The 14665-nt window shown below is 45.5% G+C and overlaps 1 long non-coding RNA gene across 1 annotated transcript; it reads left to right on the plus strand.

Annotated features, from left to right (window-relative positions):
- The first annotated feature begins 1435 nt into the window (after nt 1-1435).
- LOC142829395 (uncharacterized) lies at nt 1436-14314 on the plus strand. The gene is made up of 4 exons (XR_012903789.1): nt 1436-1529; nt 7101-7202; nt 13214-13259; nt 13672-14314. It is a non-coding gene; the product is annotated as an uncharacterized LOC142829395 (long non-coding RNA).
- The last annotated feature ends 351 nt before the right edge of the window (nt 14315-14665 follow it).

The raw sequence follows: 14665 nt of genomic DNA on the forward strand, positions 1-14665 counted from the left end.
GTTATTGGGGCTTTCTTGCTGTGTGCTGAGCTTGTGTTCGTGAGTGAGGGTTGGTGTGTGGTGGTTCTTTTGTTTTTGTTTGTTTGTTTGTTTTTCCCCTGTGTTTGTGAGTGAGGTTTTTTTTTTTCTCCCCACTTCCCCTTTATCCTCCCCCTCCCCTTGATGGAGTTTGTGCTATGATTGGTAGGTGCTGTGATTGGCAGGTGGAAACTGTAGACTTCTAATTAAAGTTTGAATTCTAGAAGTCTCTGCTGATTGGCTGAGCCTTGGTAGGGGGAGGCACTCCAGGGCTTTATGAGGCATTGGGCAATCGACCAAGGAGCTTGCGAACAGGTGAGTGCTAACAGGGAGTTTAGAGAGGGAGTCGTCACACCTATTACTTTTCGGGAAGAACGGCATTGCGCAAGAGGGTTTTTCTTGCGCAAGAAGGGGCAGTGTAGACGCTCCTTCTTACACAAGAGCCTCTTCTGAAAAAAATGGTGGCTCATTAGGTATGAAAATGAGGCTCGGTGATATTCTACGCTTAGCCTCATTTGCATATTACTTGCACAAGAAGCCGCAAGTGTAGACATAGCCTATGAGATCCCCCTCTGGACTGTCTCTTTTTGCCAACAAAGTGCTGAGTCAGCAAAACACGGTGGCCATTTTTTTATGCACATTAGGCACGGGATATTTAAATCCCTGCCTCATTTGCAATGTCGATCTGCCTAATCCAATGAAGTTCTAGAGACCGTGACTTGGGGCTAGTTCCTCTGAATGCCAGGCTTAGCCCCAAGTCACAGTCTCTAGAATTTCATCTTCAACCGAGTCCCTGGGGGTGCTCCGTTCCGGTGTCGTTCACCCTCTCACCGTGATCGGAGATTTTTTGGCGAGCAGTGCCACACCTGCACATCCACACTGCTACCATTTGCCGAGTGCGCGCATGGCACAAGCCCCATCGGTTCCTTTTCTACTGTCCTCAGCTGAAGACAGTCAGAGCAGCACTCTTCTTCCTGACAGGAAAAACAAAAGAATACTATAGTTAGTTGAGAGTGTCTTCATAGTTTAGTCAGTTAATGACAGTTTTCAATATTCGTTATAAAAAAAAAAGGAAAGAGAAACGCCGCAGCAGCTTTTCCTTCAGCATGCCGGGTTCCCCCGGCTTTACGAGATGCGACTCATGTCGGGACTCAATGCCTATCTCTGATGGCCATGCCTCCTGCTTGGAGTCTTTATGGGACTTCAGGTGGAAAAGGAACAAAGGGGGCTCGCCCCGCACTTACACTCAGCAAATGGCAGCAACGCAAGACACGGGGTGCGCAGGCGCAGCACCAAAAAATCTCTGATCAGCGGGCATGAGGGCGCACCGAGATCTGCGTGGAGCACCCACAGGGACACGCATCTCGAAGAACCATCATTACTGCACAGGGTGAGTAACTTCTTCCTTGGCGTTCCCTGCACACAGTGTTCCTGGCTCTCCCTCAAGTCACAAGCATTGCGGTCACTAGCCTGATGTTCCACAGACAGCTGCCCCTTCTGTCATTGAAGAGGTAGGTCACACCCTGCAGCCTCCAGTCCTTCTGGGGCACCTCCCTCCTCAGAATGAGAGTCATGAAACAGGTGTCCCATTTCTCCATCTTCAAAGGAACACTGCTTTCACCTGGGCACTTGAGGTTCGCCTTGTCACTGTGGTCTCCCACTGAGTCCAGAGCTCCACATGGGTTAGGGGACCTCGTTTCATGAACTCTAAATAAACTTCAAGAGTATTAAGTTGTGTCTTCTGGAGACAGGACAGAACTAGTTTTTCAGAGCATTATTTTTGGAAATTCAATTAATAGCCCTTTTTATCGACCAGTCATTATTCCTGTCTGCGCATGAAAAGCTTGTCACTTCTCTCCCCCCAAAAGAGGTGCTACCACAAGCATCAGCTACACATGCAATCCAGAGATGTGATTATTCCTCTGTACTCGAATCTGGTGAGGCCACATCTGGAGTATTGTGTCCAGCTCTGGGCCCCCAATTACAGGAAGGATGTGGATGCATTGGAAAGGGTCCAGCGGAGGGCAACCAAAATGATTAGGGGGCTGGAGCATGACCTACGAGGAGAGGCTGAGGGAGTTGGGCCTATTTAGTCTGCAGAAGAGAAGAGTGAGAGGGGATTTGATAGCAGCCTTCAACTTCCTGAAGGGAGGTTCCAAAGAGGGTGGAGAGAGGCTGTTCTCAATGGTGATAGATGGCAGAACAAGGTACAATGGTCTTAAGTTGCAGTGGAAGAGGTCCAGGTTGAATATTAGAAAAAACTATTTCACTAGGAGGGTGGTGAAGCACTGGAATGGGTTATCTAGGGAGGTGGTGGAGTCTCCATCTCTAGAGGTGTTTAAGTCTCTGCTTGACAAAGCCCTGGCTGGGTTGATTTAATTGGGATCGGTCCTGCCTTGGGCAGGGGGCTGGACTTGATGACCTTCTGAGGTCTCTTCCAGCTCTATGATTCTATGCTGCAGAGCTTTCTAGATTCCCCTCGCCACAACCTACTTGGTGCTAAAACTCCCCTTCTGCCTGGGCTGTGAGTCTGAACTCCTTTAAATATCTTCCAGAGAGACAGTCTCATCAGCAGCCTATTGGCCAGCCTTGGAGACCAAGTCACTTAGGGTATGTCTACACTACCACCCTAGTTCGAACTAGGGTGGTTAATGTAGGCAACCGAAGTTGCAAATGAAGCCCGGGATTTGAATTTCCCGGGCTTCATTTGCATCTTGCTGGGCGCCGCCGTTTTTAAATGTCCGCTAGTTCGGACTCCGTGCCCGTGGCTACACGCGGCACAGACTAGGTGGTTCGGATTACGCTTCCTATTCCGAACTACCGGTACACCTCATTCCACGAGGAGTAATGGTAGTTCGGAATAGGAAGCCTAATCCGAACTACCTAGTCTGTGCCTTGTGTAGCCGCAGGCATGGACTCCGAACTAGCGGACATTTAAAAATGGCGGCGCCCGGCAAGATGCAAATGAAGCCTGGGAAATTCAAATCCTGGGCTTCATTTGCAACTTCGGTTGCCTACATTAACCACCCTAGTTCGAACTAGGTTGGTAGTGTAGACATACCCTCAACTCCTTGCCTATGACTGATGCTGGATTTAACACACTGCCACAGGGGAGGGGAGCAATGTTCTATCCATCCATGAGCAGAATAAATTTTGTTAACTGCACTGAGGCATGTGCCGATGTGCACTATCCATAGACACACATGCTGCCAGCTGTGGGCACTCTGCTAATCAGCTGTGAAGCATTTGAATCTCTCCTGGGTGGCTGCCCAAGTACACAGCTTATAGGGAATGCTGGAGAGAAGCAGTTTCCAAGTTCAAAGTGGTGACACGTCAACGCACAATGCCATTAGGCCTTTTATAGCAGTCTTCTATGAACACAGGCAGGAATCATTGCTAGCTGAACATCCCTCCCTCCTTCCAATGACTGGTACACTGGAACCAGTTTCCTGCATCTGAAGATACTGTAGTAAGATGAGGGCCTGAAACATAAGCCTATGTATCCTAGGTCTGGTAGGAGGTGTAAGGTATAGGCTACAATGGTGAACACTACATGTCTCAAGCACTTTGCCTCTGTTTTAGGAATGTCAGTCATCATGGTTCCTGAAACTCTGTGGAACTAGTGGCAGAGACACAGCTACCAGCCCATCCAATGTGTATGCCTGGTGGCCTGCAACCCAGGTGTTGTGCGGCTTTATACAGCCATCAGTTGGTGAAAAGGGAAAGAGCAGCCAATGGTTGCTCCATGAGCCATTTGCCCAGAACCCCAGACACAGACACTCCCCAGAGAGGGACTGTGCTACCAGCTGTCAGCAAACAAGGGAAAACACCACTGGAGAACACATCTCCTAAGCCAGAGGGCTCCAACCTTTTTATCCACCTCAAACCCAAATACCCTTACCCGGCTTCCTTCCCCGCTTCTCTGAGGCCCCGCCCCTGCTCCACCCCTTCTCCGAGGCCTCATCCTGCTCACTCCATCCCCCTTCCTCCCTGAATCTCATTCACTTTTACCAGGCTGGGGTAGGGGATTGGGGTGCAGGCTCTTGTCTTGGGCCAAGCAGGTTGGAGCGCTGGAGGGGACACTCTGAAGTGAGATGGGTTCTGGAGTCGCTTAGGGGATAGAGCATTTCTCTGGGGAGTGCAGGGTTGGGGGCTCAAGTTCCTTCCCCACCCCCCGCCACCCACCCTGGGAGTGGCAGGACAGCCAACACAGACTGCCCCAGGGATAGAGCTGGCGCCTGCATTAGGAAGTCAGGATAAGGGATGCCCTGAATAGAGGGGTAGGTTCTGGAGTGGCTTAGGGGATAAGGCATTTACCTGGGGAGAACAGGGTGGTGGGTTCAAGTCCCACCCACCGTGGGAGCAGCTAAACAGCCAAGACAGACTGCTCCAGGGATGGATCTGGCTCCCATATTAGGAAAGCAGGATAAGGAACCCCCAGGAGGTGGGATGGGTCCTTGATTGGCCTAGGGAGGGCAGAGTGGTGGGTTCAAGACCCACCCTGAGAGCAGTCAGACAGCTGCCCCAGGGATGGGATGGAGCAGCAGAGTCAAGGCAGGCTTACCCCTGCACCACTCCTGAAAGCAGCTGGTCCATGGTGCAAAGTGCTGCCCCTCATCTGCAGGCACTCACCCCACAGCTCCTAGGCTATGTCTAGACTTCAAGCCTCTTTCGAAAGAGCAAGAGCATCTAGACTGCACGCGGAACTTTCGAAAGAGCAAGCCGCTTTTTTGAAAGAAAGCACCCAGTGAGTCTGGATGCTCTCTTTCGAAGAAGCCCTATTTACATTCAAGAACGCCTTCTTTCAAAAGAAGCACTTTCGAAAGAAGGCGTTCTTCCTCGTGAAATGAGGTTTACCGCCGTCGAAAAAAAAGCCGCGTTCTTTCGATTTAATTTCGAAAGAACGCGGCTGCAGTCTAGACGCAGGTGAAGTTTTTTCGGAAAAAGGCTACTTTTCCCGAAAAAACCCCTGAGTCTGGACACAGCCCTACTGGCCACCATTCTCCGTCACTGATCAATGGGAGCTGCAGGAGCAGTGTCCACAGGCAAGAACAGCATATGGAGACCCCCCACCTGCTCTGACTTTCTCAGGGGCTGCAGGGACATGCCAGTCACCTGCAGGAGCACAATTACCACAGGGATAATTACTCCAGACGTGACAGGTTAGGCATTTCAGAACTCACTATTTAAAGAATTAAATTTAAGCATGAGACAAATAAAAGTTAGGAAATGCACAGACCAGTTACAAACCAAACCTAATCCACTTTGCACACAGTAAAAGGAGTAACAACCCCCCATACATGCGTGTGTGGGTTGGGAGAGGCGAGGGAAGGACCGTGTGTGTTTGTATTTGTACAGAGATTTGCATTGCCAAGCTCCCTCCAACCCCGTCTCTGTGTGGAGAACAGGTACAAGGGGGGGGGGGGGATTAAGGGACATCAGTGCCCCCTCTCCCACACCCTGCACAGCAAGCAGGAGGTTCCCAAGGGGCAGCTCCGAGGCATAGGGCAGGAGCAGCATGGCAGTGGGTGGAGGGGCAGCTGAAGTGCCAGCTCTTGATAGCTTCCTGGCCAAACCTGTCAGGATCACCTGTCAGAGGCTCTAAGCAAACACATGAGATAGTTCCTCCCTCCCCTGCAGCTGGATGCACTTTTCAACCCCTCCCTCCCACACAGTGTCAAAAGGCTTTTTCTGGCCACATTCTGGTGTGAACCTGGCAGAAATCTGGGGGGAGGAGGAAGGCATGTGACCCTGCACTGCCCTTGTCTGCATGTTGCCTTGGGAAGATGCAGTGCCCAGTACCAGGAGAGGTAGCTCAGCCCCAGGGGCCCAGCCAGGCATGAGGGTGAAGAGCACTGGGCAGGAGGGTTGGGTCAGTCGGTCACTGCCTCCTGTTGGTGAGAAGCGTATGAGAGTGTGTGTGTCACTTCTCCCTGTGTGTGTATGGGAGAGGGGGATGTGTGTATATATGGTGGGTGAGTTACCGTGGGTGAGTTACCATCACTAAAAATGCAGGTGCGGAACTTAAGCACAATTCTGCTTCATATTTGCAACATTGCATAATACTGAACACCAGAAAGGATATGGTAATTAGAATTTGGCCAGAATATGGGGAATTAGCATGTCCATTCTTGCTCAAAAAACCCCAAAACAAGTAATAGGATTTTTTTATTCACAAATGGTCATATGGGACCTACAGTTAGATGGCTCATCTGACAGATGTACAATATTGCACATTCAGGCACATGTGTATATGTTTGTACAGGCCAAATTCTGTGAATGTATTTGTGTATAATTCAAACAACAAAAATAGAGGAGACTTTACTGAGGATTTCTAAAAGACGCAGTAGGACACTGTCTTTAAACATATTCAGCATAGTCATATGCCCATAATTGTGACCTTTCATCTGCATCTTCAGTTGTTTAAATCCACATCAGTCACTTTTTAACCTTAATTTTAATTATTTTTAAATGATTTTGCAAACTAACTCCCAGTCTGTGTCTCCACGGCATCTTTGTTTCAATTTTTACCCTTAATTTAAAAATAAATTATATTTAGGAGGTGAAAAAGCAGTTGTATTCAAGCTGAAAAACAGCTTTTTAGCCACCTAGGACTAATGCTACAGTGAATGTCTAGTTCAGTGTTTCCCAATTGGTGCTCTGCGGAACCCCAATTGGTTCTGGGAAGTGAAAATAAGGGTTCAGCGAGAACACAGCACTTCCCCTCCCTCTCTTAAAGAGCCAGAATCAATTTTGCGGCCTGTTTTTTTTTTTTTTTTTTTTTGCTTTTTTGCTTGACAACTTTTACCCTTGGCAACCCCCTCTCCACCTCCAAGGGTTCCTTGAAATTCTTTTAAGCTGAAAAGGGTCCAGCGCCAAGTAAAATTGGGAAACAATTGTCTAGCAGAATTAGGCAGTCTTAAAACAGCCTTTAAAACAGTGGATGTTTACTAGTAAAATCATGTGGTTTACTGCTTAAACAAATTACAGCCCAATTTAGAATGATCTGTTGCACTTCCCTTTTTTGAAAAAGGAAATGGTAAGAAGACAGTTAATTAAAGTGAAAACATTGTCATGTTCAGACAGGGTCATGGAGAGGTAGAGAGGGATGATGCACTAAAAACTGAAGTATCAAAATAGTTATTGAAGACAGACTTGCACGTGCATTTGGAATCAATCTGAAGGTAAGCAGAAACCGTCTAGGACCATTTGTTCTGAGGATCTCATGGAACTGATTGTTTATAAAAAACACTTACATGAATACATTTAAACACATTTTCATGATGTAAACAAATGGTCAAAGTACAAACAGAACATGCCTAAGAAAAACAGCGTAGAGAAGGAAATGAAGTTTCTAAAGATGTAGCTCGTTAAAAAGAAAACAATAAAAAGTCCATGGTTGATTCTATAGATTTAAAATGTATCAAAAGTACTCTGAGGACTGTTTGTTTTTTCATACATTTTATTATTCATACAAAAATGTTCACTAGCTTTTTCTATTTATATATACATTTTAAAATATAACAGCCTGGTTTGATACAACTTTTACATCTAATAAATTGATGAATAGAATCAGACTCTTCAAAAACAAAAAGGAAAACACCAGTACTCTTAACCATATCTCTTTGCTCAAGGATGGCAGCTATCCTAAGCTATGCTGCAGCACAACCAAAAGTGATGAACTTGATGCTTGAAGAACATAGAATCATAGAATCATAGAGTTGGAATGAAAAAATTGTGAAATTCTATGGTCATGTCTGGCCTTGAAAACTAAGAATGTGTGAATAAGGCAAAACGTTTTGCATGTTCAGTTAAGCAAAGCTCACACATACATGATCATTTAAATTCATATTATGCAACTGAAGAAATGGCTAAATTCTCAGCTGTTGAGCATCCGCAGCTCATATTGATGTAAGTGTAAAATACAGAGATGCTGAAAATCAGGCTATGCTTAAATTTAAATATGAGACTCCAAATGTGAATTTAGGTGTCTTAGTTTAGATTGGGATGGGCAATAATTTTGGAAGTGGGGCCATTACACAAATTTCTGAAGTGGTCCTGGGCCCGGAAGGGGCAGGGCCTCGGGGGAAAGGGGCAGGGCTAGGAGACTTTGCACGCTCCCCTGCCCACGGACTTTGATTGCCTCGGGGTGGGAGAGCATGTGAAGTCTTTGCCTCTTGCCCCCACCCTGCAAGGGGTGCACAGCACTTAGCATGAACCACCAGCTCTCCAAAACAGCTGGCGGTTCCCTCTGGTGCTGCACGCCCTGGTAGGGGGGAGGACACTTTGCATTTTCCTCCATCCCCAGGTCTCAGTTGGCTTGGGGGCAGGGGAATGGAACAACTAGGGGTGGGCCTGCAGGCTGGATCAACCAGCTTGGCGGGCTGGAACCATCCCACAGAGACTGTCTTGCCCACCTCTGGTTTAGAGGGCCAAATTAATAAATCTGGAGGAAAAAGTAGATGCTTACTGCATTGAGCTATGCAGAAGCTGTTGTGAGGACTTTGTATTGACTCAGACTCTGGAATGTCAATTAAATTGGAGTGATAATTCTAAATTGGAATGTGGGAAAATTTTGGTCTCATTGCAGCTAATTTTTTCAGAGTGTATTGGGAATGACTGGGCATTCCCATTAACAGCTTCTCCAAGGAAAATGTTGGAAATGTTAAAGATACCATTCATCACTGTCCTATCTGAGTGCATTACAACCTATAAAGAAGCTACCCTGAATGTTCCCATTTTAAAAATGGGGAAATGAGACAAGGTGACTAAGGGTATGTCTACACTACAGCACTAATTCGAACTAACTTAATTCGAATTAGTTAATTCGAACTAAGCTAATTCGAACAAGTGAATCTAGACCTAAAAACTAGTTCGAATTAGCATTTTGCTAATTCGAACTAGCATGTCCACATTGAGTGGACCCTGAACTGAGGTTAAGTATGGCCGGAAGCAGTGCCGCAGGGTATCAGGTTAGGACTTAGAGCGTGGAGCTGCTGCTTCAGGCTAGCCGAGGGCTGTGCGTAAAGGGACCCGACCCCCACCCCAGACAGACAGTTCTCAGGGGTTCCCCGCTCGCTTGTCTAACTCGATGAGGGACAGCAAAGCAGTCCTGGCTTGGAGTGCCCTGAATGCCCACGCTCGGCACATCACAACACTCAGTCATCAGCCCGGCTGCACTTGCCGCAGGCTCCCATCCGGGGGGGTGGTCAATTGGGGGACTGCAGGAGAGCTTCCACCCTGAGGAGCCTTCAGAGTCAGCCCAGGCCTCCCCATCGGGGGCTCGTACCCCATTCCTCCCTCACCTCCTTCCACTTACCCCTCCCTAGTCCCCCTTCCTGATGTACAAAATAAAGGACACGTGTGTTCAAAAATAGAAACTCTCTTTATTGAACAAAACTCAGGGAGACTGGGAAAAGGATGTGGGAGAGGGAAGGGCAACTAAAATGATCAGGGGTTTGGAACAGGTCCCATATGAAGAGAGGCTAAAGAGACTGGGACTTTTCAGCTTAGAAAAGAGGAAATTGAGGGGGGATATGATAGAGGTCTATAAAAGCACGAGTGGTGTGAAGAGTTGCATAAAGAAAAGTTCTTCATTAGTTCCCATAATAGAAGGACTAGAGGACACCAAATGAAATGAATGGGTAGCAGACTTCAAACTAATAACAGAAAGTTCTTCTTCACAAAGCAAATAGTCAACCTGTGGAACTCCTTGCTGCAGGAGGCTGTGAAGGCTAGAACTAGAACAGAGTTTAAAGAGAAGTTAGATAAAGTCATGGAGGCTGGGTCCATGGAGTGGTATTACCCAGGGGATAGAAATGGTGTCCCTGGCCTCTGTTTGTGGAAGGCTGGAGATGGATGGCACAAGACAAATGGCTTGGTCATTGTCTTCGGTCCATCCTCTCCAGGGTATCTAGTGTTGGCCGCTGTCGGCAGACAGGCTACTGGTCTAGATGGACCTTTGGTCTGACCCAGTACGGCCATTCTAAGCTCAGGGTTCAGGGTCGGGGGGTCTCACTGGACCACCTTGATTTTCATGCACACCTGCTCCTGGGTGGCCAGGCTGGCAGCTCTCCTGCCCTAGACGGCCACTTTTCTGTGCCTAGTGCGGAGGTCGTGGATGAGGTCCACGATCTCCGCACTAGACCAGGCGGGCGCCTGCCTCTTGCGGCCCTGGGCAGGCTCCTGGGAGCCGCCAGCCTGGACCCAGGAAGAGGCAGAGGGCTGGGTGGCAGCGGGTGACTGGCTCGTGCCGTGCCAGGTGCAAGGTCTGCTGGCTGGGTGCTGGCAGGCTTGCACCTGGCACGGGCACTGTAGCCAGACAGTGTCCCTTTAAGGGCTCCGGGGCCGGGAGGGAGGCAGAAGAGTTTCCCTAGTGGTGCCCAGAGTGGCCACCAGGGCAAGCTGGGGAGGGCTAGCCTCCCACTAGTTCAAATTATATTTCTGGATGCGCAGGAATATGTGTTCTTGATCTTATAACTCACTTGGTTAGGTCCAATAATGGTATCAGCAGAATGAATATGTGGACAAAGCTGGCAACGGGGTTTGTTGCAAGGGAAGGTACGAGGGTTGGTATTAGTATGGTATGTCCTGTGGTGGTTGGTAAGAATCATCTTGAGGTTAGGTGGTTGTCTATAGGAGACTATGGGTCTGTCTCCCAGAGCCTCTTTGAGTATGGTATCCTGTTCCAATATAGGCTGTAGTTTATTGATAATGTGTTGGACAGGTTTAAGTTGGGGGTTGTAGGTGATGACAAGTGGTGTTCTATTGTTGGTTTTCTTGGGTCTGTCTTGAAGTAGATGGTTTCTAGGTATTCGTCTGGCTCTTTCAATTTGCTCTTTCAATTTGCAGAGAAATATGCGCATCCAGAAATATAATCTATGCTATCATGTGCCGAAAGTGTCCGTCTGCTATGTACATTGGACAAACATCTCAGACACTTCGCCAAAGGATTAATGCCCACAAAACAGATATCAGACAAGATCACAAAGAGAAAACAGTTTCTTGCCATTTTAACCAGAAAGGACATTCTCTCAATGACTTAACCACCTGCATTCTGCTACAAAGACCTTTTACATCTGCACTTGAAAGGGAATCCTCTGAACTGTCATTCATGTTAAAATTCGACACTTTCCAAAAAGGACTTAACAAACATTTGAACTATCTCACCCATTACCAAGATAGTTTCTCCAATTATCACCTCTAATACCATTAACTCACAAACATCCCACTCTCCCTACCTCTAATATCATCAATTCACAGACACTTACCTTCCTTCCTTCCCCCCCCCCCCCCCCCCCGCATCCCCCTCCTGTTCTGCAATGTGATTTGTCCTTTTCATATTTGTTCATTTTTTTTAATTGTATCCTTTGGTATATATGGTTGTGACTACTTTCTTCCACTATTTGATCTGAGGAAGTGGGTCTGGCCCACGAAAGCTCATCATCTAATAAACCATCTTGTTAGTCTTTAAAGTGCTACATTGTCCTGCATTTTGCTTCATCACATTTACAGGCATTTTTATTCTTATTTTTTGGGATAACATTTCTTTGTTTAACTTTAATGCAGTATTTACTGTGTCAACACAAGGTGTGAATGATGAATATATCTTACTGATACATGAAAAGTTAAATTTACATAGTTTACTCTTCTTATGTGTGCAAGTACCAAACAACAAACATACCACTACATTTTCAATGGGAACCACACATCTGGGCTATGTCTACACTGGCATGAATTTCCGGAAATGCTTAAAATGGAATAGTATTCCGTTTTCAGTTTTCCCGGAAAAGGAGTGTCTACATTGGCAGGCTGCTTTTCCGGAAAAGTCCTTTTTCCGGAAAAGCGTCTGTGGCCAATGTAGACGCGCTTTTCCGGAAAAGAGCCCCGATCGCCATTTTCACGATCAGGGCTTTTTTCCGGAAAAGACTACTGGGCTGTCTACACTGGCCCTTTTCCAGAACAGTGTTCCAGAATAAGGACTTATGCCCGAGTGGGAGCAGAATAGTTTTTCCAGAATAGCGGCTGATTTTGTACAGTAGAGCATCATTGCTTTTCCGGAAATTCAAGGGCCACTGTAGACAGCTCGCAGCTTATTCTGGAAAAGAGGCTGATTTTCTGGAATAAGTGGCCCAGTGTAGATACAGCCATAGTCTATGACGTTCAGAAAGCGTTCTCCAGGCAATAGGAATAGAAAGAAAATAATGTAATGAATGTTTGTCATGTTTATTGCAAACAGATGTGTTTTAGTGGGATTGTCTGCATAAGGGCGTTTTCCTTCAAAAATTCTGCAATTTTTGTAAATTCTCAGTGTATGTGGCAGATCTCCAGCCGCAGTATAGGATACCTATACTGTATTTAGCGAATAGCAACATTTCTATCACTGGTTTGTCAGTGGAGTAATACAGTGTATCAAGAAAATGCACAGATTGCAGCCGATTAACATAAGTTTGTACAGCAGGCTGAAGAGCGATGGCTGCAGATCCCCACCCCTTCTAAAAACATGCTTTATAATTCCAGCTGACAAATATTACTACTAACCCTCCCTCCCTCTCTCCCTAGAATTTGTCTCAAATGCCAGAAAAACACCAGTGGTCGGGCATACCTGCCCTGTAGAACCCTTAGTGGCTGACTAAGGCCCTGCAAACATGCTTACTCAACTGGGTTTGAGAAGTAAATCACTTGCCCTATCTCCAACTTGTTTCCAGGTTCTGAGGGACCTCCTTGTACCAAAAAAACCAGAACCAGTCCTGCCTTCTCTACAAAGATCCTGGCCTCATAAAGAGATAGAATAAGAGGTGTTCCCTAAATACAGACTGTTCTTCTCTCTCCATATTTGCCTCTGTCATTTTCCTAGACCCTTGGATAACAAACCATAAAGGGTCACAGTAGAAGAAAGAAGTAGGATGACCCTTAGATCCTGCTATTCCTAAGGGAACAAACCAAGCCTATTACAGCATCCAAACTAATATTTATGTCCTTTTTATGTAAAACTCAAGGTTATTCCTGACAGATAAAAATAATGTGGTTTATACAGGCATTGATTTTACTTCATAATGATGTATCTGTTCCATCTATAATGGTCATATGATCTAATCAAAATTCATCTTCTGTAAAGGGTAATTCATGGAGAATTAGACTTAAAAGGAAATTCAGAAGCCACAAACATCACTGCATGATTTCTCTGTTTCTCCAGGTATTATATCCAGGAGCTGAGAAATAATGAAGTGACATCTGGAAAGGTAGGTGAAATGAATGTTGGTTATTTTCCTCCTGATGTGATTTCCCCCCAAACCATTTTCTCATTCCAATCACATACCTAGGACTACAAATTAATATAGTTTAGAAAAATATAATTTGAGCTTCTCATTTCCACTTACATACATATAATATGAAATATTACAAATGAATATTAGGCTTGGTAATGTATCATTTATTTTTTCCTCACATTTATGAAGAATTACTTGTCATCTATTTTCACGGTTATTTTTGCAGAGAATTGTTAGTTCCTTTGCACAAGATGGAGGAATTCTGTTTTCAGGCCATGTGTCAAGTGATGGTAAATGATGACTTATTGAAATTTTACAAATACACTTTTTGCTCACTTTATCTACTCTCTTTTTATGTCTACAACTCTCATTGATTTCTGACAAGATACACACTTATAGGGAGAGAACTAATCATGATCCGCCAAGCACGCCTGCGATGAGAACACTGCTGTCGAAGTGGAGACATGATGGAGTAAAGTGACAATGTGCAAGTGCTGTACTGTGATGGTTCAGAATACCACAGTTTACACTGGTAATACCACAGAGCTTTAGAGAACTGCTGTTAAATAATGCATGTAATATTTGAGTACATGGAACAGCACCAACCACAGTTACTGCTGATGGTTTTTTTTTGTAAGGGGTAAGGGAAGAGGGGGACTAAAATAAACCAATGCTTAACTTTTAATGGTCTTTATTCTTGTAGCAAAATTTCATCATTCCACATTTTCAGTGAACTTCACTTCTTCCCTGTGAGTTTAATCCTGAAAATATAAACTAACCAGATTAGTACATTGATCTGTCAAAAGTGTGTGATGGCAATTGCTTAATGTTGACAAATGCATAATTGATGGAATGCTCCAAACTGTTTATAAGAGAATAGCACCAGATGGCACAGTTTAGACAATAGCATCTGTTCCATTCATTGAACTTATATCCCTGCAATGTAATATTGCACTAATTAAACACTCTAATTTATTTTTTCCAACATGAAACAATGATTACATAAAGATGTCAGTATAATGCCTTTTCAAAACTGCACTCATTACTTTGCAAAATAAAATGAACAGCTGTGTATATCTTTGTTTAGCAGCTATGCAGTATTTTATTTGTATTGCAGGAATATCCAAAAGACCCACCTGGGATCGGGGCATCATTGTGCTAGGCACTGTACAGTTACATAGGAAGTCATTCTAGTCAACGTTCACTGACCATTAGCACACAGTTATCTTACACTCTAAGGCTACATCTAGACTGCATCATTTTTGCGGAAGAGGAAATGCAAATGAAGCGCTCATTAGCATTTCTTGTGCTCTCATTTGCATAGTCTCTTCCGATCTTTTTTGCGGAAGACGTGTTTGCGGAAAAAAATTCAGGGTAGA

This window comes from Pelodiscus sinensis, chromosome 5 (assembly GCF_049634645.1).
Source record: "Pelodiscus sinensis isolate JC-2024 chromosome 5, ASM4963464v1, whole genome shotgun sequence".
Classification (NCBI taxonomy): Eukaryota; Metazoa; Chordata; order Testudines; family Trionychidae; genus Pelodiscus; species Pelodiscus sinensis.